The 24,816-nt window shown below is 34.1% G+C and overlaps 1 long non-coding RNA gene and 1 pseudogene across 2 annotated transcripts in view; one reads left to right on the top strand and one right to left on the bottom strand.

The window, feature by feature from the left end:
- Positions 1–24,816, top strand: part of LOC120614485 (uncharacterized) — a 107,907-nt gene that overhangs the window by 79,960 nt on the left and 3,131 nt on the right. Inside the window, exon 3 of one of the 2 annotated variants that reach the window (XR_005655998.1) lies at positions 5,742–5,924. The exons of the other annotated variant lie outside the window; for it this stretch is intronic. This is a non-coding gene — a long non-coding RNA (uncharacterized LOC120614485). Of the gene's footprint in view, positions 1–5,741; positions 5,925–24,816 lie in introns of those variants that run through there. 2 annotated transcript variants of the gene reach the window in all.
- Positions 11,293–11,411, bottom strand: LOC120616840 (uncharacterized; annotated as a pseudogene).

Below are 24,816 nucleotides of genomic sequence, written 5' to 3'. Positions count from 1 at the left end.
ATTTCGTGATATTGAAAATGCTTAATAAATATCGAGCATGCCTTGACAAAATTCCCAAGAAAATTTGGGACTTAAAGGAACTCTATTATTGATGCTTTATACATTTAAAACTTCTTGGAAAATGCTAAAATATTCTATAAAAGTTATGATTTATAAATATTTTTTCTTAATATATTTTTAGATCATGTTACTAAGTGACTTAGTTCAGGCTGCTGTAATAAGAGTACCATAAATTGGGTGGCTTGTAAAAAACAGAAATTTATTTCTCACAGTTCTAGAGGCTAGAACTCCAAGAAGAGGGTGTCAGCATGGTTGAGTTCTGATGAGGACCCACTTTGGATGGCAGGCTGCCATTTTCTCATTGTATCCTCACCTGGTGGAAAGCAGAGAGAGGAAGCAAGCTCCCTCAAGACTGTTATGAAGGCACTCATCCTATTCATGAAGGCTCTTCTCATGATCTGATCTGATTCTAATCACCCCCCGAAGGATTCACACCCTAATATTACAATGAGGGTTCAGCATAAGAGTTTTGTGGGGATACAAAAATTCAGTCCATAACATCAAGTTTTTAAAAATGTCAGCTTAATCATGGGAAACTAAGAACTTGATGACTATCACTTTTTCTGTAGGTCTTTCTGTATCTACTACCTCTAAATCCCCAGAAATGTCATTAGCTGTGTGTTTGAAATAGACAATGTCATACCAAGTTAGAGCAGCGAGGGAGAAAAAGAAATTCTGAGCACATTTTGTACAAAGCATGCGAAAAACGGACTAGGAGGTTGCTGGGGGCTATGTATCTATTAAAAGATGAGGTTGACAATGGAAACTGTATTATTAAAGCTGTTGGAATTTCTAACTTTATAGCAAACTAGCTTAATTTCATTTTGCAGAGGACAGTCATCTATAGTCCTCCTTATGGTCTAACTTATCTTGATTTTAGGAGACACAGAAATATTTCAAGTTGCAGAATCGAAGGCAGTAATGAGAGAGTGCGCTATTAGAAAAGCTTTACACTTACATTTGATTAGAGACCTACTAGTATGTATCCACTCTTGGGATAGACTTTTTCCCTTTTATCCACTCTCTGTCTCTTGCTATGTACACAAGTGTTTTCCAAAGGGTGTTTGGGGGAATGTTACTTTCTCTAAGTATTAACTGGATTTAAAGTGAGGTGAATAATAAGTTTGGAAAGCACTGGGTTAAACACATGGAACCAGTTCCTTCACTGTCACATATGTTAATTGCAGTTGAAAATGCATTCAGCCCAAACTACTTGACTGTGGAACCATCACAGAGAATGTTCCATAGAGCACACATTGGCAAATACTGCTGAGATAAAATGGCCTGATTTTTTTTCTTTTAAAAGAATAAATTAAGGCTTATGGTTGTCAAATATTCTGTAGCATTGCCAGTATTTACTCACTTGTTTTCAGCACCCAGAGAGACTTAGAATTAATTTGTTGTTTTCTGTTCTATTGTTATGCGTAGATTTTATTCAGTTTCTTGCTTGATTACCTTTTTCTAGGTACTTAGGATACTCTGCCTTTATGTCTTTTCTGTTTTTTTTTTTTTAATGGCTGATAGTAATACCAAAGCATTTTTCTCTTCAGAACCAAAAAAATAAAACAAAGAAAGAAAATCTAAAAACTAATAGTTCTCGAATGTCTGCTGAACATTCAAGGAATTAGCCAAATTCCATGGGATAAATTCCATAGTTATAACTCAGACTTGGTGACTTCTGAATCTAGGACTGTTCTAAATTTGCTGAGTGAACAGATTTCATTGTCTATAAAATAAATATGAAGCTAATAGACCTCATGAACAAGCTCGTTTTTCATGAATTTAACAGTTATTCACTGAGCATCTTCTATTGGTCTTAGGGGCATAGTAAATGATGAATGAATATATATATTTTCATGCATAAATATTTCCGTTGGGCAGAGTCCAGGAAGTAGACACTGCTGAAAGCTTAAGAAATCTGTACTAATTTACACCAACAATAGTATATGTAACAAAAGGTCTAATTCCCCATACCGTCATCCAGGATATTTTCAGTATTTCTAATTTTTGCTGATGTCATAAGGAGATAATTATAAATTGTTGTTTAATTTGCACCTTGATTATACATACATTTATTTCAATAGTACTTAATTATCTTTCTCATATTCTCATTCCAAGGGCAAAAAAATCATCTGTAGTGTATACTACAGAGATGAAGTCACTATGAACTGTTAAAGGATGTTCAAGTCACGATTCTATAAGCAACCACTGTCAAGTCCAAGGGCATCCTCTAAATTAGTGGTGTTTCCAGGAGTTAAGTTATCTATATATTGATGATAGTTCCAAGAGTATTTGAAAACAAATTAGTTGGCAGGTTATGCGAGAAACAAAAACATACTGTTTCCTTTTACCGATTCACAACTTGAATACAGAACTAAAACTTCATCTAGGTTTCTCTGTTAATTTAATGGAAGAAATTTCCATTGCGATTTAATGTCTTACAGTGAGAAGCACTTTTTATGTGTAATAGACACCAAAATACACATCATGGATTTCTAAGCATAGGCCATATTACTGATAAAATGGAAAATCTTCAGTTTTTCTCTCCATCTTTTCTTATTTCAGACTCTCTGATGACCTTTACTTACTTGTTGAATGTGAGGATTTTCAGGTTCCTGCCAACCACCACTGGCTGCAAAATAAAGGAACATTAAGCAAGAATTTCATAATTTGATAATTTTATTTTCACAAAAATAGGTCATCTGTAAGCCACAAAGTAAAACTTAAGAATATAAAATCAGAGAACTTCCAAGAATGAGTCCTAGAAATTATATAGACCAGAATGCTCAGAATAAATTTTTTTCTTTAAATATAATAATGGTGATAATCACCACTACCACCATCACAACTAACGCATGTATTGCTTCTCTGCCAGGCACTTGAAATGTATTACATTTCATTTTATTCTTATAACCCTCTGAGGTGGGAACTCTTATTATTTGTCTCATTTTACAAATGAGAAATTGAGGAAACTGAGGCTCAGAGAGTTAAATAACTTGCCCAAAGTCACACAGATAGTAAGCGGTAAGCCAGGACTCAAACTCTGACTCCAGAGACCCTGCTCTTATCTGCAACACTGTGCAATTTCTACTTTTAAGAGACATAGTAGATGAAATAGATGTGACCCTCTCATGAAAGTTTGTATATGATGGGGTAGAGAGAAAAGAGACTACAATACAAGTGGCTAGGTGACAGTGATGAGTTAAGTGTTGAGGAAATACACAGAAAGGCCATCTTTTTATCTAGAACGTAAGTTATTCACAAAAAAAGAAACTTGGAGGGGAAGGTTATGCCAGGCATGGAAAAAAATGTATGAATACAGTTTTTATTGAGCATTTAATTTGTGGCCCACTATTCTAGGCACTAGAGAAAACACAGTTCCAGTTTACATGGGGGCATACATAAATAAGTGGGTGTGTACCGTCAATACTGTAAAATGTTTAAAGAGGTTTAGGAACATTTTCTATGAGAGCACAGAGGGAAAGATTTTGTGGCTAGACTATTACGAGGTTGACTGACACATGGTGCCCGAGAATCATTTAGTTGTCAGATACTAAAGGTGTCCCTAAAATAGGTTGAGATTCATTTACAAGGCAAGAATTCTCCAGGATACAGTTGCTTTCTCAAAATTGCTGTGACATTCACCACCTACAGTTCAGTTCTGTGCAAGAAACCTGTTACTACTGTGTTGTCTCAAAGATGCTGTGTTCGCTTGTCGATTGGCTCTTTGAACAATTCAAAGACTTGGGAATGGTTTCTTGGTATAGTCCTTCCATGGTTCAAATGTGACTCATTTGCTATTTATTGACCTTCTTTCCCCTGAGCATCTACTTCGGACACAGTGTCTGTCTGTCCCTTGGTCCTCAAATATGTCAAATCTTCCCCACTTCCTGGCCTTCTCACCTATTATTTCCTCCTCTTTAGATGTTCTCTGCTCTCTTTGCTTGGATAACTCATCCTACTCATAGTTTAGGTCTCAACTTGAAGGAGCTTTTCTTAGGATTTTTTCTGACCTACCCCTACCCTAGAATAGGTTAGATCCCTCTGTTCTTTTTCTTCATGCACTTATTACCACAACATTAACAGCACATATAATTATTCATTCGATATTTTTTTTCGACTCGACTTAAGGATTGATGAGGGTAGACGTCATGTTTTTATCCCTCTGTTGTGCCTTGCTGCATCTCCAATGCCTACCGCAGAGGCTGATATCTTAATAGGCATCCAGTAAAATAATTTTTGAATAAATGAATTAATGAAGAGTAAGACAGATTTTTTTTTTTTTGCTTAGTTCCACAGAGGATCAAAATTGACAATATAGTGTAGAATAGAATAAAATGTCAAGCTTGGAATTCAGATAATAATAACTACAACTTTGGAGCAAAAGTGATGTGCCGATGAGTCAAATTATTGTAAATCTAGACAATAACTCTCCAAGAATAAAACTGAAACTCAGGTGAAACGGCTTGCTAAGAGTCACACAGCCATCTATGGAGGAACAGATGTGGACCCAGATCTGTTTGACTCTAAACTTCTACTATATCATGTAGCATTTCATTAATAGGTATCATAAGTTAGGGAGACTGGAAAGTGAGTTAGAGAGAGGTAACCAATGGCTGAGGGGATCAAGCTGGCACAATAACTCTGAATAAGTAAGGATAATGTCCAGAGACCAGAAAAGTCTGCAGAGGCAGAGAAACATACTGTGCCCTGAATCTACAGAAATGAAATATGGAGTGTAGGGTGGTTGGGTGAATAAGAAGAAGTGGATTGGGGATCCAAATAGAGGTTTTTGTTTAGAGAGCTGCCCAGGCTGGGAATCTCTGGGTCATGATCTTGTTAGTCGAGGGGCCAGAAGACAGAGGCATCCACAGAATGTGTGTCCAAGGCTTGTCTGCCTTGCAGACCATCCCCACCCCTGGCTCAGAGTTAGGACTAACCTCAGGAGAGAAGATGTGATTCTACACATCAGTACACATTTGTGTGCTTTGAGTCTGTTTTTCGTTTCCCTTCTTTTTTTCTCTCTCTTTTTTTCAGTGAGCTTGTTGAAAATTCCTAGACTCCTCAGTTACTTCATTTTTCTTTTACTTTCCATTTGATATATGTGTGTAGTGCTCATTTTTCTTTTCAATATTAAATTGGTTAAATTTCTTCTGCCAGAGAAATATCAAACCCAGTTTTAAATGTCTCACATTGTTTTAATAAGATATATGAGTACCATGCTTAGTTTTGCTTCCGTTATACAGAGTCTTGAATACTTGCATATAAACACATGTATATGAGTATCTTAGAATTCTTTTTAGAATATACGTAAGTGCAATATGCTAACACCCTGTGCAAAAACGATATATCATATAAAATTTGTAATGTAAATTATTATATAAACAATTTATATTCTATAAATTATATATTATGTATAAATATATGATATACATAAGTAAATATATAATATAATATATATTATATTATAATAACATAATATATTGTTTTTTACATAGGATGTTAGTTTTAAATTGATCCTCATAGAGTTTTTCCAGATGTATACGTTTGACTTACTGTCCATTTATTTTTACATATTCTTATGCTATCTAAAAAAATTGCTTTCCAATAAGATTGTCATCTATCTGAAAATAAAAATCAGTGCTATCTGATTCTCTTGCTTATTTGTTTTTCTCTCGTAGTCAGATTGGTTGCCCTTGGGCTGTGGCCTTCAGGTTTGTTTCCTGCCACGGAGAGTTCACAGCACTGCGCCTGCTTTCCTAGACTTTCCTGCCCTGCATTGGTCCTAGACTCGTGCTGACCTGTGTTCAGCGAGGGCTTCCTAAAGCACTGGCTGCACTTCCCTGTTTTCTCCATGACTCTCAAACCGGTAATCTAAAATGGAATCTTACTTCAATTTTCTCCCAAAGCAGAGACATTCTAGGATGATGCTTTATAGTGGAAATCAGCCACAAAGTAAGACGAAACAACAATAACAGCAAACACTGTCCCAAACTAGAAATCATAAAATAAAACAATTTAGATATTTTTTGCATCTGAAGTGTTCTTTCTGTGCAAGGACGGTTATGTCCTGGTTAAAATTCTTTTTAATTAAAAATGGAAATTGGATGATATTTTAATTTCCCTTTAGCTCTTCAGCAGTTTTTTTAGAGATAAAAAAGCTGCAAGATATAATTTTTTTTTTATGTTTGAACAATACTTTATATTTTGGAAGGCCTGTTTATTAATCTTGCAGGTCAGTTCTCCTTCATTAGCTTTTTATTTTTTCTGTACAAAGTGTTTATATGTAGGTATTTTGACCTTAATATCATCACCATGTTCATTATCATCAGCATCATCTTTATTACCTTTTGTACTTTTAACTAAAGCCAGCCTTAGTTTGTCAAAGATTATCATCAACCAGTGCTGGATGTGACAGACCTTTATTTACAAGCATCTTAGGGGAAGCAAACGGGTTACAGGAGAGGAGGGAGTTAAGGATTTGTCTTAAAACTGTGTTTGCATAGCAAGCACACTAATTTTATTTGGATTTTGTATTTGAATTGGTTTAGGTAAAGAATGAGAGAAGAAGATGGAGAATATTGGGAAAATTGAAGGTTTCCCCAAGCCAACTCTTGGTGTTGGCATTGATGATAGGATTGTGGTGTTCTACTATTTTGATAGTTGAATGTCTTACAAGCTGAGAGAGCCACCTTGCAAACTTAAGGAAAAGCAGTTTCTATAGCAACACTCAAACCATTTGAAGGAACACTAGATAATCTTTCTAGAGATGGAAATTTATTAAAGGTATATTTCATATACTCTAAATAATACATATTCAGGGTAGGTCTTTTCCTTTAATGTCATATCATGCATTTGACTTAAATCCTAGAATGTTAAGTTCTGATGCATCTTAATGTCTTAATTAGTTGTTCAAGACATATTTAGACTGTTAGGAGCATTAACATAATGATTAAGGACGTAGTGTGAAGCCTGAATGCCTAGATCTATATTCTGGCTCAGACACTAATTATACTCTCAGTTTTAATTTATTGACCTATCTGCTCCTCAGTTTCTCATCTTTAAAATGGAAGCAAATGTGATAACTATTCTCAGGGTTTTTGTAAGCCTTAAAGAAACGAATATGTGTAGGTACTTAGAACAGTGCCTGATAAATAATAACAGCTTAATAAATATTAACTATTATAACTAGCACATTTTTTCTGAAGCTAAGCAGCTTTCTCCTTTCACAGATATATTGGAATTCATAGTACATGTAAATAAATAGAATTAAATTTAACGAACATTTTTTGGCTACCCACTTTATACAAGGCATCACACTTGACACTGTGGGTAATGTAAAATGAATATTACACAATTTCTTCCCTTAAATTTATTGTCTAGTAAGAAAAGAGGAAGGAGACATACAGACAACCATTTATAACCCCAGATTCAAGCATCAAAAGGGCTTAATAGAGGGTCAGATTCTTAGCCTTCCTCCTCCTCTCCAGATACTCTAGTCTCCTTTTGGTTTCTGAAACACACTAAACTTATTCATGCCCCAGAACCTTTGCATCTGTTTTCCTTTGCTAGATCATTCTGTCTTAGCTCTTAGAGGGGCTGGTTCCTTTTGGTAAGTCAGGTTTCATCTCAGAGAGGCCTTCCCTGAACACTGTTTTAAATGTTGGTTCCTCTTGGTCATTTTCTATCAGTGTCCTGTTTTTTTTATTTTTAATTCTCAGCATTTTATCAGTTTACAATCACTGATTTCAATTAACTTGTTTAATTGCCTGTCTCATTGACTAGACTGAAGTTTCATGAGAGAAGGGATTATTTTTGTTTTACTCTCAGATTTATCTCCAGTGTCTTTCACAGTGTCTGGTGAGTACCGAATGAATGAATGAATGAATGAAGTGAATGGGAGCATAGAAGAGGAAATAATAGTTTTGACTGGGAACGCCAGAGAATTTTAAAGAAAAAGGTGGGAAATGTAGGATAGGCATCGTAGAGCTCAAGAGCACCTTAAGCAAAGACTTGGAGAATCTGATGCTCTTCTCTGCTTTTTATGGAGAATTCATCTTCTGACCTTTAGCTACAAAGTCAGGTTTAAAATTTTCTGCGTATCTTCAGAAGCTGCTTCTCTCTACCTGGTCCCTGTTATTGTGTAACTTTTTCTTTCTCCGTCTTCTCTTTCCAACCTTGTTATCCATCCACTTAAAGAAACATACCAGAATAGAGTGCCATCTTGTTGCTCTGAAGCAGATTTTGCGAAAACATTCACACCCACGCTCAAATTATGCATTCACCAAGGACTGCATAGATAGTGCAATCATGTTTATGCAGCTGAGAGCAAGAAAAGATCAGGTGACTGGTGGAGATCACTTAACTAAGAGCTATGGGCTTCCATTAACTATGATAACCACAGACTAATTTCTCTGCTGAACGAGGGCTGTAAGATAATTAGGAAAAGTGCACGCCAGAATGTCAGTGCATATTTCTTCTAAATTAATACAGCCTCATCAAATAGGTTATATTAAAAACAGACACTATATGATACAAGATTATTGATTGGCTTAATTAATAAGAATCAACAGGCAGAGTCAGGGCCTGCATTAACCTCGGCAGCAGTTGGGGATTTGGGAAAGGTAACTGAGCAAGAACTATCTGCCAGGAAATAAATCCGTGCTTACAAAATAGCTTCTAAAATGGAGTCTGGCTGTTCACTGATGCAGCTGCTATGATCTCCACATGGGTCTTTCTCCCAAAGGATCTTTCCTGGGAGGACTCACTAGGGTAGCAAGGTAGGGGACCTGTCCATGGAGAGACAGATGTATGGTTCAAAACCACAAGATTCACTAGTGGAGATAATCAATAAAATACAAAACTTCAATATTTTCTGGTTCCACTAGCAGAAAGAACTCCAGACATAAAAACCTAGGGATATAGTGATAATGTACAAAAATGTAAACTTAGAAGTGAGTGACCTTGTCCAAACTATTAAACGATACAGGGATCTTTTCTATAGCATTCCTGATAAGGTTGCTTATCTAGCCCCAGTTTAAATTTCTCTGGTGAGCTGAAAAGTCCTGCATTCCATTGCTGGAGATTTTGGGGACTCTTACTCCCTAGATCAAGAAACATTTGCTCTGATTGAATGATATTTTGGGAAATGTCCAGTTATTTCAATGGCATTCATTTCCAGGTTGCCAGATATAGCAAATAAAAATAGGAGATGTATAGTTAAGTTTGAATTTCAGATAAATATGCAGTCTTTAGGAGATACTTATTACTAAAAAAATTGTTTTTTGAAATTCAAATTTAACTGAGTATCTATTTTTCTTACAACTATTGGTTGTTTTAATTCACTTTATTTTTAAGTAGAATAGTGAGGAAGGAGGCCAGAATATGTTTTTCAAAAAATCAAACTACCCGTACCTAGCATCTTTTGAATTACCTGATGAGAATATAAAAATAAATATGATTCATTTCTTGCTCTCAAAGAGTTCAATGTATACTTGAAGAGGCAGAGTTCAAAGAGTATTGTCCTATAATTGTTTAATATGTGCTATATTAGTAGTATATTTGAGATAAAATGAGGTCACAAAGAAGGAGTGACACCAAAATTGTTTTACTAAGTATTATTGTCCCAACTAAGATATAATAACATCGCACATAATAATATAGTTCATGCTCTTCTCCTATCACCAGTGTATTTTCACAAAGATTAGTTCTTAAAAGAATATGGGAAAATGGGTTAGCTTGCTGGAAATCAACAAGGTCATACTAATAACATATTTCCAGTGACTTTTTATAGAGCATTCAGAAAGCAACCTTAAAGTTTGTAGAATTGGGTTGTTTGGCAGAAACGATTAAATAATTGAACCCGATTAGATAATTGTAGTGCTGATCCAACCGTCGAGGCTGTCTGTAAAGGATATGGACTACCAGTGTCCTGACTGAGACAAAATAGGTAGCTCTGACATGAGCCAATTTAGATGCTAATAAAAGACACTGCACATTATTTAAGAAAAAAATATGCAAGAAGATGAATCAGCATATTCCCTGTATTCCTCATATTTAAGAATTTGACTCTTGACTCTTAGGAAATTTTTGGAGACTTGATCTTGCCCTGTCAGTGCCGAATTGAGACCAGCCTTTTTTGTCCCATTGAAGTCAAATATATGCATATTTTCAAACTTCGTTATTCAGGATTGACTAACTGCTGTTAATAAAATAATAATGTGATAAAAATTAAACAAAAAGGATATATGCAGAATTTTTACAATAGTTAAAAGGACTTGAAAACTCATATCCAAAAAGATATTTGCACACTGATGTTCTTAGCAGCATTATTCATGGTGGCCAGGACATGGAAGCAACTAAAGTGTCCTTTGATAGATGATTGGTTAAAGAAGCTGTGGTACATATATACAATGGAATATTACTCAGCCATAAGAAGAGATGAAATACTGCCATTTGCAACAACATAGATGGACCTTGAAATAATCATACTAAGGGAAATAAGCCAGAAAGAAAAAGTTGAAAATCACATATCACTTATATGTGGGATATAAACCTAAAGGCAGCAAATGAACAGGACAGAGACTCATGGACATGGACAATGGACTAGTGGTTACCAGAGGGGTAACACTCTGTACAGAAAAAATAAAAAGCTAATGAAGGAGAACTGACCTGCAAGAGTAATAAACAGGCCTTCCAAAACATTAAAAAAAAAAATAAATAAAATGTTAAAAAAAGAGGGAAAAACTAAATAAACAGTAGTAGGTTACTGAGTAACTAAATTATGGCTATATTATTCAATGAACTATTAACTAGCCATTAAATTATTATGCAGATAGAATTTATTAAAATATACAAACATTCAAAATGTATTATTAAAGAAAAAATCATTTTTTCAGCAGCAGGTTCTCTAGTACCGCATGTAGTGTATGTGTGCATTTGTGTGAGTGTATGTACGTGTGTGTGTGTTTATGTATATGGAAAAAAGCCTAGAAGACCCTACATTAAATACTAAAATTGATTAATCTCTGGATGACAGGATTCTTGATGATATTTTTCTTTACTATTTTTTTTTCTCTCTGGGTCTTGAATAACACATTCAGGCTTTTGATATTATCCCACAGGTTGGAGGCTGTGTTTGTTTGTTTTTTTAGGCGAGGCAACCCCTGGTTGACCTCACAGATTGCAAGGATCTTATCAGTTTACAATCCCTTATTTTTTTTTATTTTTTTACACCTATAGCACCTGGTCTTCCTAGGTGGTCTCCCATCCAAGTACTAACCAGACCCGACCCTGCTTAGCTTCCGAGATCAGACAGGATCCAGCTTGTTCAGGGTGGCATGGCTGTAGTGTGTTTGTTTTTTCAATCTTTTTCTTTCTGTTCTTCAGATGTATGCTGTTAATTGCTCTGTCTTCAGTTTCCCTGGTCTTTCTCTGTTTCATCTCCATTCTGCTATTGAGCCCACCCAGTTAATTTTTTCTATTTTAAGTTATTATGTTTTTCGGTTCTAAAATTTTCATTTGGTTCTTTTGGTTGGTTTAAAGTTTGCTTCTGAGAACTTTTGTCTGTCCATTAATTTCAATAATGTTCATCTTTTCTTCATGGAAGATTGTTATAATTGCTACTTTAACATTTTTGTCTGATATTCCAACACCTGGGTCATCTCAGGCTATCTATAGATTGTCTATTCTCTTGAGCAACAGTTCCCAATCTCTTTGTACCAGGGACCAGTGCTCCTAAGAGAATCTAATGCCTGATGATCTGAGGTGGAGCTGAAGCAGAGATGCTAGTGCTGGGGAGTGGCTGCAAATATAGATGAAGCTTCGCTTACTCTCCCATGCTAACCTCCTGCTGTGTGGCCCAGTTCTTAACAGGCCACCTACCAGTACTGGACCATGGCCTGGAGATTAGGGACCTCTGCTCTTGAGTATTGGTCAAATAATTTTGGTTATCTGTATTTTGAATAATTTTGGATTGTGTCCTGGGTGATCTTAATACTATGTTGACAGTCTATGGGTCTGATTAAATCTTCTGCAGAATGTTATTATATTTTTAAGCAAGCAATTCTAGTTGGGTTCAGAACACAAGTTCTAATTCTCCTGAAGGTGGTTTCAGTGTCAGTTCAGTTTTCAAACCTTCTCTATACTTCTTTAGATCTGCTTGGCTCATGCATCTCTTGGGGTTAGTTTTTGACATGGGTAGTGATTTATACGGTAGTTCACATCTTGAAGCCCTTACGGTGTCTTTGGGTCTATTATGTATGTGCACAGCTTAGAGGTAAGCCCAGGATTCATATCACTTCATACACAGAATCAGAGGAATTTCCTTCTCTAGCTCCCTCCTCTCTGGGATTTCTTCTGTGTACTCTGGCTCCCACGGGTCTCTTTCGTAGTACCTCTGAAAGATATATTTCCCTCAGACCTTTAGCTTTCTCTGCTGTTATGAAGTTCTTCATGACTAGAGCCTCCCACTTTGCAAGCCGTTATTTAAAGTTTGATTTTAGTCCTTAATATACCTGTGATTTTATTTTATTTTTTACTTTATACAGTCCTCAAGTAGTGTATTCTGTACAGATTTTTTAGTTGTAATCAGTGGGAAAAGGAACCTATATTGGCTTCTCCATCTTAGTTGCCATCAGAAGTCCTGATATTTTATTTTCCCACAAGTATTTATTTATTTTCTAAATCTTCTAGCATGAACAAATGCTTTTAGTAAGGGTAAAAGTGTTTTATTTTTAAATTGAAAGGAATAATTATTGTGAGGGATACCATAATTCTTGGCTAAACATTGTAATGATATAATTGTTTTTCAATGATCAGATAATTATACATAAAAGTGATGAATGATAACCTGTTTGGGTGCAGGTATGAAACAATGGATAGTATTCTACTATAACAGTGACATGCAAACTGGTAGTCTTTTTCGTAGTCAATATGGCTATCCTGATAAATTTAAAATGTGCATTTCCTTTGATCTGGAAGTTCAAATTTCAAGAATTCTATGGAAACATACAAACTCATCAAGCAAGTAAATGTAGTTCTCTGCAGCATTATATATATAAACATTTGAAAGACCTTAAACCCTCATCAACATGGCAATAGTTTATTATATTGTAGTACCTCCAAGCAAAAAAATCCTATGCAGCCTCTAAAAAGAACATGACATCTATATTTATTTACAAAAGAAAAAAACTATCTATAATTAATGTTTGAGGGAATAAATGTGTTACAGAGGTTATACATATAGAAAATCTCATTTATGTTTATATATGTGATAATGAACAAGGCATTAATGCACTTTACAAGAAACTTGTGAGAATAATTTTCTCTGGAGATTGGGGCAGTGTGGGTGGTATTTCATTGTCTCTTTCACTTGAGGTTTTTGGACATTAGTAAATGTTAACATAGTTTTTTGAAATTGAAAAAATATTTTAGAAATATTCCTGGAAAGAGATTTTAGACTATTTGAGAAGTTTAGATTTTAGTTTTCTCTACAATTGATAATTAAATAATCTCTGCTAAACTTGGCAGGAATATGACTTAGCTTCAGATTGCTATCTGGGAATTCAGTAGGGCTACACTAGAGAACCAATTAGAAAGAGATTTTATTTACCAGTGAGGAAAGAAAGCTTCATGTGATGTGAAGGAGGTCAGAGGTACACTGATTTTGAGACAATGAACAAATGGATTCGTTCTCAAATGCTTGCCTTATATTATATTTGAATATTCAGTTACAGAGCAAAAAAAGCCAGATGACTGGTCCTGGGTACTCTATGGAAATCAGGAGTTGGGTTTATATGCAACTGATTCCCACTTGCTGGATTGACAGTATCAGCAGAGTCTTACTAAATACCAGATCTTTGACTCAAGACCTTTTCAGAGTCATGAAGTGATGGGGTTGGTAGATCAAAGTTCAAGGCTAAAGAGAGCCTTTGGGAGAGTACTACTGAATTCTAGTATACCGAGTGTCCACACATCTCACAGTGACACTTAGTGACCTATTTCTCAAATGATTTACAAAATTATTTCATGCATGCAAGACTCATTTTTAAACTGTATGTTTCTTGAAGGGGTAACTATTTACTATATTTTATTTTTCTTGAGCATTGATACTACTTGATATTTTTTCAATGACACTTAAATTTTATTTTGTTTGTTATCCCTTTCCTCTACTATAATATCGGCTCTATGATAGACATTGCTTCTCTTGTTCTTTGCTATAGGCCCAGTATTGAAATGGTGCTCCACCCAGACTGGAGACTAAATAAATATTGATTAAAGAATGATACATGAGGGCTAGACAAGGGATTTCCACTTTTTCTCTCTCTTTCCTCTATTCCCACCCCAATTTCCTCTATTTCAGTGTCTGGCACAGTATTAGGACTTTGATATCAATCAAATGGAAAATTTGAAAAGTAAGAGATGAATTTAAAGTTCTCTTTCCATCTATCTTTGAAGCATTCTTTACTTGGCTAAGATTTTCCATTGTTGACAACATGTGTAAAGTGGATTCTGAAACAGGGGTACCACGATGTTCATTTTCCAACTTGAAACTTTACTCATTTTTCCCCAAACATGGACCACAATTAATACATTAAAACTTGTCCCATTCTAAATTCAATTAATCTCTCATATTACTATTTTCATTGCTTTTCAAGTGAATAGTTTATTTCACATTTTAACATACCTGAAATATGAATGTCTGTTAGTATCATTGACATCTTAGCAGTGTGTTATAGTTTAATTTGTAGTGTTTGACATATTATATAAACAATGGGTCTGAGATTTTGTGAAATATGGTATTTGAATTTCTCACACTTTGATTTCACCATTTGAGGGAATTAAATGGAAATTAATATTGTAGAAAGAGGACTTGTGTAGTGAACAAAAGAACTGAATTTAGTTCTGCTAATTATGTGTGTGACAATGGGCAGGAACTTTGCCCCTCTGGGGAGGTCTCTCTGTGTTCTGTAAAATGGCATTGAAAGAGAGTATTAGTCTTATATTTTAGTGAGGGATTCTTCCTTTGTTAGAAACAAACAAATAAACGAAAACATAACTTAAGGGTGAAAATGATCATTAAGAATTACGAGTACTGTGGAAACCAAAGGCACGAGGTGGAGTTTTATCTCATGAATTACTAAAACCTGGAATGAAAAATGGTCAGGATCTGAGGAAGCTAGTTTATTTTTTTCTCTTTTCCTATCCCTCTCTTATTCCAGATGTATTCTCTTCTTAAATTTTCTTTTTTCTTTTTCTCCAATACTATAGACTCCTTTCCTTGCTTGGTATGCATATGATCAAAGATGACTTCTTTAGCTTCTAGTTTAAGTCTGGAGGCTAATTAGATGTTTTCGTGCAAGTCTAGTCCGATTCTCCCATCGTGGTTCAGGAATCCAATCCTGTGACCAGGTAGGGAAGAGTCATTTATAACAAACATGGCTGAGAAGTCCATTCCGGTGCTTGGTGGGGGTTAATTCTCAGATAAGAGGGAATAAAAGCTAGGCAGTTTCTATAGTAGCTAGATTCCATAGCAGCTACATAATCTCTATGGTCTCTTCTAGCTGAAAGAAAGGGAAAGAGAGGAATTGTGTTTTTAACATAATTTACAATTTTTCTGCTAAAGAATGGTCTTGGTGAGGGATTTCAGGAGGAAAATAGCTTTTCCTTAATATTGTTTTAGTAACGAAAATCTAGAGGGATCTTTAAAAAGCATAATGTCATAACTTTTATTTTTTTCAGTTGCATAATTAGTAATTATTTGTCATTGCGAGATATTGTTCTATCATCAGAAAGACAGCGGCACTTGAAATCATCTTTCTGTAGAGTTTGTGTTTTTTCTGTTTCCATTGAGTGAAACATTAATTTTATTGATGATTGTATTTGCAGGTGTGTGTGTGTGTGTGTGTGTGTGTGTGTTTGAAAGGAGGAAGAGAAGAGGCTAGAGCAAAAGAGCTTGCATATATTTTGTTACTTTTCTACCGACAACAATATTTTCATTAGATACTTAAGGACAACCATGCTCCAGGCTTATTTTTTTAAGATGGTAAATTTCTCATATTTAGGGAAAGCAGACAAACCAAGGTCGCTCAAAGTCGAGACAGCCTGAGACAACTGTTCACTGTGGGGAAAAGGCCTAAGAGAGCCTAGTTTCCTTGGAAAGAAAACCACTACTTGCAGTATACTTTGTACTAGATTATTTTTATGTAGTAGATCTAAAACTCATAACAGTTTAACAAACTATTGTTATTCCCAATTCTTTGAAGAGAAAACTGAGGTACAGAAAGATGGATAACTTGACCGAGGTTGCACAGCTAACCTGCGACGGAGCTGGGTTTGAACGTGGGCGTGTCTCGATTCCAGAGCCTGTGCTTTTGCCATGTCTTCCCGCTTACTCTTTCGGCATGCGAGCTCTAGTTCTAGCATTTGTAAAAGTGCTCCGAGATCTTAGGCAAGGCCCTCTGCATGTCCGTGCTTCATTTTCATCAGGCGTAATATCTATCAAAAATTATTTGTTGATTTGAATTGGATGTTCATCTACATACAGGGCTGTTGGGAAGGTTGTTGTGGATACTATGTTTATAGAACAAAGGTATTAAGAGTTGGGGCTGGCTGGTCCACCTGCATGACTCTGGGCTTATTTAATTTCTTTAAACCTTGGCTTTCTCAATGATAAAACAAAAGATAATAGGGAAACTAAATTATTGGATTATTATGAGGATTAGAAAACAATTATTTTTATTTTACTTTATTTTTTAAATAAGAATATCACTCTTTTTTCTTTTTTTTAATTAATTTATTTTTATTATGTTGACATTGGTTAATGAAATCCAGTAAGGTTCAGGTGTACAATTCAACAGTAAGGCATATATATATTGCATTGTGTGTTCACCACCCACAGTAGAAAACATTTAAAAATATTTATCAGGAACCTAGCACATAGCAATTACTCCAAATATTTCAACTATTCACTATTACAAAGAAAATTTTAGATGGGCAAGGACTTGAAAACTTTGAGTGTTGAAAAAATGGAACTTTGGACTTGTTTTCAGTCCTGTTTCTGGTGTGCAGTAATCCCATTTCAGGGTCTTTGGGACACACAAAACTCACATTTCTCTGTGGCAACTTCTGATTCCAGGCTTGTAGACAACCTAAAAGCAAAAAGATGAGAATTTAGGACATCATTAGAAAGCATGTAGAAACTTTCTAGGATATAACACATAAATTTAATTTTCTGGTTTTCCTTACCTATACACAGTTCTGTAACACTGAATGTCGATGACTTCCTTTAACTAAGAATTAAAAGTCTGAGAATTTGGATAAGCCAAGAAGAAAACAATAGGGAGAAAATTAGCAACAGCCTTACTCTCATGATCATATTTTGAAAGATTCGGTGTCTGTCTATGTATGTGTTTGCTTAGAATCCACATCTACTGATATCTTTTAACGTAGAAGAATGACTGGTTTTCCTCCAACATGCCACAATTTGTAAAGAAGTAGGCACTTTGTCACCGTTAGTAGATTTTTCATAAAACATGTAATAGAAGAGATTAGTCAACTCTGTTATGTAATTATATTAACTGCTTTAGAATTCATCTTAGATTTGGGAGTTTCATTCTGTGGAATTATGGGATGTCTTTTGATAGTTTGCTTTTAATTTTTTTTTCGTAAACTAATATTTGTTACTACGACCCATTGGTAGATACCTGTCTTCAAGGCCCAGCAAATGCCCCTTCATAGAAATGAATTTTACTTCTTTTTGTTCAGATGAAATTTCCCTTTAAAAACTGGCACATTTTTAGTGGGATATTCAAGAACTGCCGATAATTTGTGAAGAGTCCTGCTGGGCAAGAATTAACCTTTTCCTTTATTAAAAGTCCAAAAGAATGAAACCATAGGACAATTAGAATGAAAGAGCTTATCAGACTCTGCTGCAGCTATAAAGAAAAAACTGTCTACACATGCAGATATAATACATTTTTGAATCTTGTCTATTTAATATCAGCACATCGTAAGACTCTTACCTTTCATTTCACCTGTGGACAGTGGACAAATATTCTAGACTGAAATATTTCAAAGTGAAAGATTGTGTGGTTTAAATATTATGAATAAATTATATTTCTGATCTGCTTTTTGGAAACTCAGATGGAAGCATTTTGAAACATTACTTTTCAGTCTGAGAGCTGAAGGGGGAGCCCTTGTGCCATGTCCCAGAGGCATCCTCAGTAACAACTCTTCCTAACTTGTTTATGCAGTTTTACAAAGGGCACAGTTAAGCAACAATATTTTGACTGTTTTTAACTCCTAGATTGCCTGCCATCTTGGGTAGTTTGTGGAGAAGACTGAATTAATGAGATTTCATAGGACATGGAAAAATCAGCCAAAAACCTTGTGGAGATTTGGAGTTCGAGGTTTGTGCAGTGACTGGTTTTGACAGTTTCTGGAGATAGAAGGAAACTGTCCTTGTTCATCCACATCTTCATAAGGTGTTCCTCTGGAAATATTCTTGAAAGGCCTTGGTTTTACCATTTGCAAAATGAATGGCTTCTTTTACCTGTTTTCTGTGCTCCTTTTCCCTTACAACATTCTGAAGTTCAGGGTGTTTTTAAAGTATTTCTCATCCAGATCCGTTTGCCTTTTAAAGCAATATAACTGCCCTAGTATGAGGGCAAGGAAAGGCGAGAGGTAAAAAGGTAATAAATACCTGTCAAAGCCCTACGCTGTGCCCAGAACTTCATAAGTGTTGTCTCATTTTCTTTCTAACAAGAACCCTGTGAAATAGGTATGACTAGCACTTTTTTACAGATGGAGATGCACAAGCTTGGTAACAATAAGTCTTTTATGAAAGACACATACTTAAGTGACAGAGCTGATTTTTGGACCTAGCTCTGTTCTTCTCCAATTTGGGGCTTATTTTTACTTTAATTGAAGCTTTGTAAATACCTGCAACAGAAAATACTTTTTGAAGTGAATACAGAGAGGTTAAATTAAAAATGCATAGCATGAACTTAAATTATGTGGAAATAATATTTTTCACCTACTAGGATGGCAAAAATAATTAGCACATTATTTTGAAAAGGTGTTACAGAAGAGACACTCTCATGCGATGGCTGGACTCTTTCTGTAATTCACATATTTGAGAGATATGCAGTCATTATTTATAATATTAGTTGTAAGTATCTTTGCCCAGTTTGTCTTTTATCAAGTTTTCTTTTTAGATATTGTATCACAGTTAGTCATATCTTCCCCAGTTTGAGGTTCTAAAAGGATTTGCAAATGGTTTCTGTAACATTTTTATGTTTCATAAAATCTTTCATCTATTTTGGATTTTATTTAGGTGTAAGATGGATCTAATTTTTCAAATGGCTATCCATTTGTCCTTACTACACAAAGCCATCTTTTCCTTACGGATTTAAGATGCTCTTTTAACATATACTCATTTTTTTGTGTGCGCATTTGAGTCCCTTTTTGCACTTTCTGTTCTAATCTTTTAATTATCTCTTCATGTGCTGCTCCCACACTACTTTAGTTGTGGTTTTGTACTATTTTTAAATGCCTCTTTGGGCCAGTCCCTTTTAGAACTCTGATTTTTTTTTTCTTAGATTTTTTTTCCTAGCTAATCTTGCTTGTTGATTGTTCCACATAAGTTTTAGAGTTAAGATTGCCCTACCTTTATAAGTTAATTCAAGGAGAAATGTAACATTTTTATGATGTCTAACCTTCCTTAAAATATCGTTTGCTTTCATTTGTTTATATTTTTAGATCTCTCAAGAGCATTTAAAACTTTTCTTTATTTGGATTTTGTGAATTTCTTATAACGTTTATTCTTAGATATTTAATATTTTTATTGCTATGAATTTTACAGTAGTTTATCCCATTATTTTCCCCAAGTGGTTATTGTTTGCAATTATGAAAGCTATCAATTCTTTATATAAATTTATTATAGCCTACATCTTTGTGTTTTTTGGTAATAGTTTTTTAGTTGAAATGTTGGATTCTTCTGGTATACAATTATATCACCTTTGAATATTAAACAACTTTACATATTATTTACACATTTAGAGTAGTGCTCAATAATTGAATTGAGACAGAACATCTATTTTTTTTTTAATATAAATAATTTTCTGAGATTCTACCACCTCTGCATTTCTGGATCCAACTTAATTGGTTATTATTTTAAATTATTTTAATGTATTGCTGGATTTATTTTGTTAATGATTTTTTATTCTCACAATGAAACTGGTTTATAATTTCCTTTTTTATTATACTCTTATTGGGTTTTATATCAAAATGATTATTGCTTCATAAAATGAATTGTGAAGTTTTTCATCTTTTTCTGTGGCCTAAAACTGTTTATAACAAGGGAATTATCTGTTTCTTGAAGGTTTGGGAAAATGTGTCCCTAACACATGAGAGTTTCATTAATTATTATTTCATTTTTTTTGCCTGGTAATTAGTCTATTAAAGTTTCTTCCTGATTCAAGACTCAATTTGCATAATATATGTTCTATTAGAACAGTCTATTTTATTTAGAGTTGTGGATTTACTGGTATGAGGCTGTACCGAATATTCTCTATTAACTTTTTTGTTGATAGAATATCACCGTTTTTCACTCTTAATGAATTAACTGATCTAGGCAATGATTATCAATAGCTGGTATATCACAAAAGAGAGAATCAGGTCTTGATGGAAGCACACAATGTCACCTATCAAGTAAATTGTCATCAAATAATGGAACTTGAATGCTATGAAGCTTCCAGATCTGACTGCCAGTTTTCAGCAAATGAAGAGTACAAAGATACATATTATATGACACTGCAGGATGTAATCAACAAAGTTTGTGGGCAAAAGATAGGACAAAAGACAGTTTCTTCAACAAAAATATTGCAGGAAAAGAGATAAAAAGAGAAGAAAAATGTGCATTAAAAGAAACAGAAAAGACATCAGCTATTACCAATGTATGGACCTTATTTGGATTCAAGTTCAAAACAAACTAAAAAAATACATGATGACTGGAAAATATAAAAATTGAAATAACGAATATTAAAAGTACGATGATGATATAGTAGTTCTCTTTAAAAAGAAATATTACCTTATAGTGATACATACTGAATATTTATAGATGAAATCATTTGATGTTTGAGATTTGCTTCAAAATCATCTAGTCTGAGGGAAGTGAGTACGGGATAGAGATTAAACAAAATTAGCTATGAGTTAGTAATTCTGAAGCTGGCTAATGGGTACACTGAGATTCATTATTCTATTTTTTTTTCTTTTTTTATACATACTGAAATAGAAATTTTCCTAAAATCTCCAAAATATTTGTATTTTTAGTTATGTTCCTCTTTTCATAAGTAATATTGGTTATTCAAATAATTTTCATACTTTTTCTTGATGGAACTTTCCAAAAGGTTGTCTATTCTATTAGTCTTTCCGAAGAACAAGCCTTTGTGTTTTATTAGTCTACATCTTTAAATTTTTATTTTATTTTCTAATTATTTTTTTTGATTCATCTTATTCTCCTCCTTTCTTCACCTTATTCTAGCCGTACCCTAGATGCTGCCTGGGAGGGGAGTGAGGTTTGGATCTTTTTTCTGAAGCACTTCGGTTCATAGCAGTAGACTTACTACTCTCCCCTAAAAGGCTGTGAGGATTAATCTCATCATGCCACACATCTCTGTTTATCTCAGTCACCTCCAGAAGATAAAATTTTCCTGAACATTCATTATCAACCCCATTTTTGTGCTGCCCTATATACTGCCACCTCCATGTTCCAAGACTCCAAAGCCTCTACTGTGTCCTCTGGGACCTACAGTGTTGATCAGTAAACTGCCCTGTCTTCCCCTGTCTGCATCATGTTCTCTTCTTAATGTAAATGAAATGTAGGTGTCTCCTGTGGGTTCGACACTCTTAAAACTGGTGTTTTTCTCTTCCTTCATGCTCCATGTACCTTAAGAGCAGATGCTACAGTAGGTATGCTCCTTGTTAGTTGGCCAGTTGTTTATCTTCTTTTGTGAAGTTTCTGTTCAGAACTTTTGCTCAGTTTCTAATTGGGTTATTTGTATTTTTATTATTAAATTGGAGATATTCTTCATATAATCTGGATAACATTCCTTTGTCATGTGTTTTGCAGATAATTCTGCCTTGCCTACTCACTTTCTAAATAGTATCTTTCGATGAACAAAAGTTTAAAATTTGATGAAATTTAATATATCAAACTTTAATGCTTATTAATTTCTGTGACTTTCCCAAGAAACATTTGTCTACCCAAAATAATGAAGATCTTCTGTGTATCTCTTAAAAGCTTTATGGTTTTAGCTTTTATTTTAGCTATGTGATCCACCTTGAATTAATTCCCGTGTATGGTGTTAGGTAGGGATCATGGTATATTTTTTCCAGTGTGGATAGTCAATAGTTCCATGACCATTTGCTGAAAAGGTTTTCAATTCTATATCATATATTTTAGTGTCTTTGTTAAGTATTAAATAATCATGGAAGTTTTTCTATCACCACCCTAGCTTGGTTATTTCACCTTATAATAAGTAAGTTCTGAAATTAGGTGGTCAAAATCCTCTAGCTTTGCTCTTTTTATTTTAAAATTCATATTGTTATTCTAGGTCATTGCACTTCCATATAAATTCTATAACTTATCAATTTCTACAAAAAAAGCCCAATGAAATTTTAGCAGGGGTTGCATTAAACCTGTAAATCATGAGCAATCTATCTGTCTGTCTGTCTATCTATCTATCTAGCTCTCTATCTCCAAATCTTTTCATTTTCAAAAATTTCTTCAGCAATTCTTTATCATTTTTAGCCTGCAGATATCAATGTTCTTCTCTTAAAATTATTTCTAATTATTTTCTAATTTCTAATTTCTAATTTATTTTTGATGCTATTATAAATGGAATTTTATGAGTGGTAGTGAGATTTGGCATTTTTGTCTTATTATTTAGTGAAAAAGTGCTGAATAATTCACAATTACATATGATGTCAGTTATTGTTTTTTTGTAGATTCCCTATAATCAGGTAAAGGAAGTTCTCTTCCTATTTGACAAGCGTTTTAATCGTGAATAGGTATTATCGTGTCAAATGATTTTCCTTCGTGTATTGAGATTATCATATGGATTTTCACTTTTAGTCTGAACATGGTAAATTATTATATGTTGGTTTTCAAATGTCAAACCAACCTTGCATACCTTAGTAATCCTGTTTATAAATGATGTATTATTTCTCTTATGTATTGCTGAAAGCAATTTGACATTTAAAAAATGATTTATATATGTATATATGTTTTGAGAGATATCGATTTGTGCTTTTTTGTCATATTTTTATCTGGTTTTGCTATTAAGATTATGTTGGTCTCATAAAACGAGTTGAGAAATGTTTCATCTTATTTTATTTTATGATAGAGTTAGTGTGCGATTTCTTTTTTCTTTTTTTTTTCCCGTTAAATGTGTGACAGACTGCATCAGTGAAATTGTGGGCCTAGAGTTTAGGATGATGTTTAATAATTCAGTTATTTAATAGGACTATCCATATTTTCTGTTTCATCTTGCTTCAGTCATAAGTTGTCATTTTTAGGAACTTTATTCTTTTTTATCTCAGTTGTTAAATTTGTTGGCGTATACTTGTTCATATTATTCTTTTATTATCTTTTTAATTTTAGTTTTAAAGTTCATTTGTACCCAGAATTTAAAAATAATTCTAACAAGACAGATTTTTTCTGTGCTTTATAATTTATTTTTTTGTTCGAATAAACTTTTAATTTTAATATACTTTTAGATTTACAGAAAAATTACAAAGATATTACAAAGAGTTTCCATGTACTTTCACCAGTTTTTCCTATTACAGTTGTCCCTTGGCATCTGTCAGAGATTGGTTCTAGGACTCTTCCCCTGCAGATACTAAAATTCAAGGATGCTCAAGTCCCTTTTATAAAAGGGCATAATATTTGCATATAACCTGCTCATATACTCCTGTATACTTTAAGTCATTTCTAGGGGGTTATTTATAATACCTAATACAATATAAATGCTATGAATATAGTTGTAACGTATTGTTTAGGGAATGACAGGAACAAAAAGTTTGTACATGCTCAGTATATATGCAACTATTGTAGGCCTAACTACATGGTACACTTCAGTGACAATGCAACTTCTTTTTTTTTCAAATATTTTCAATCTGCAGTTGGTTGAATCTGTGGATGTGGAACTCGTGGATATAGGAGACTGACTATATTTGCATCATACATTACAATGGTACATTTATCACAACTAAAGATAAAACCTCAGTACATTACTATTAACTAACCTCCATATTTTATTCAAATTTTACTAATTTTTCTATACTATCTTTTTTCGGTTTCATGATCATCCAGGGTACCACATTACATGTCTCCTTAATCTCCTCTGGTCTATGACTGGTTTTCGGACTTTCCATTTATTTATTTATTTATATATATATTTATTTATTTATTTATGTAATGACTTTAACAATTTGAGATCGACTTTTTTTAATAGACTGTTTCTCAGTTTGGGTTTGTTAGTTTTTTCTCGTGATTAGCATATGGTTGTGGAAAGATCACAGAGGCCAAGGGATATTCTCATCGCATCAAGATAATATACTATCGACATAACTTATCACTGATGGTGTTGACCTTGATCACCTGGCCAAGGAAGTGCTTGTCAGAATCTCTAAAGGTACTTTTTTCCTTCCTTTCATATTCTTATGCTCAGGAAGCAAGTCACTAAGCTCAAC

Source organism: Pteropus medius, unplaced genomic scaffold, assembly GCF_902729225.1.
Source record: "Pteropus medius unplaced genomic scaffold, Ma_sr-lr_union100, whole genome shotgun sequence".
Taxonomy (NCBI): domain Eukaryota; kingdom Metazoa; phylum Chordata; class Mammalia; order Chiroptera; family Pteropodidae; genus Pteropus; species Pteropus medius.
The sequence above is the reverse complement of the archived record's forward strand: the minus strand, read 5'-3'. Positions and strand labels throughout refer to the sequence as shown.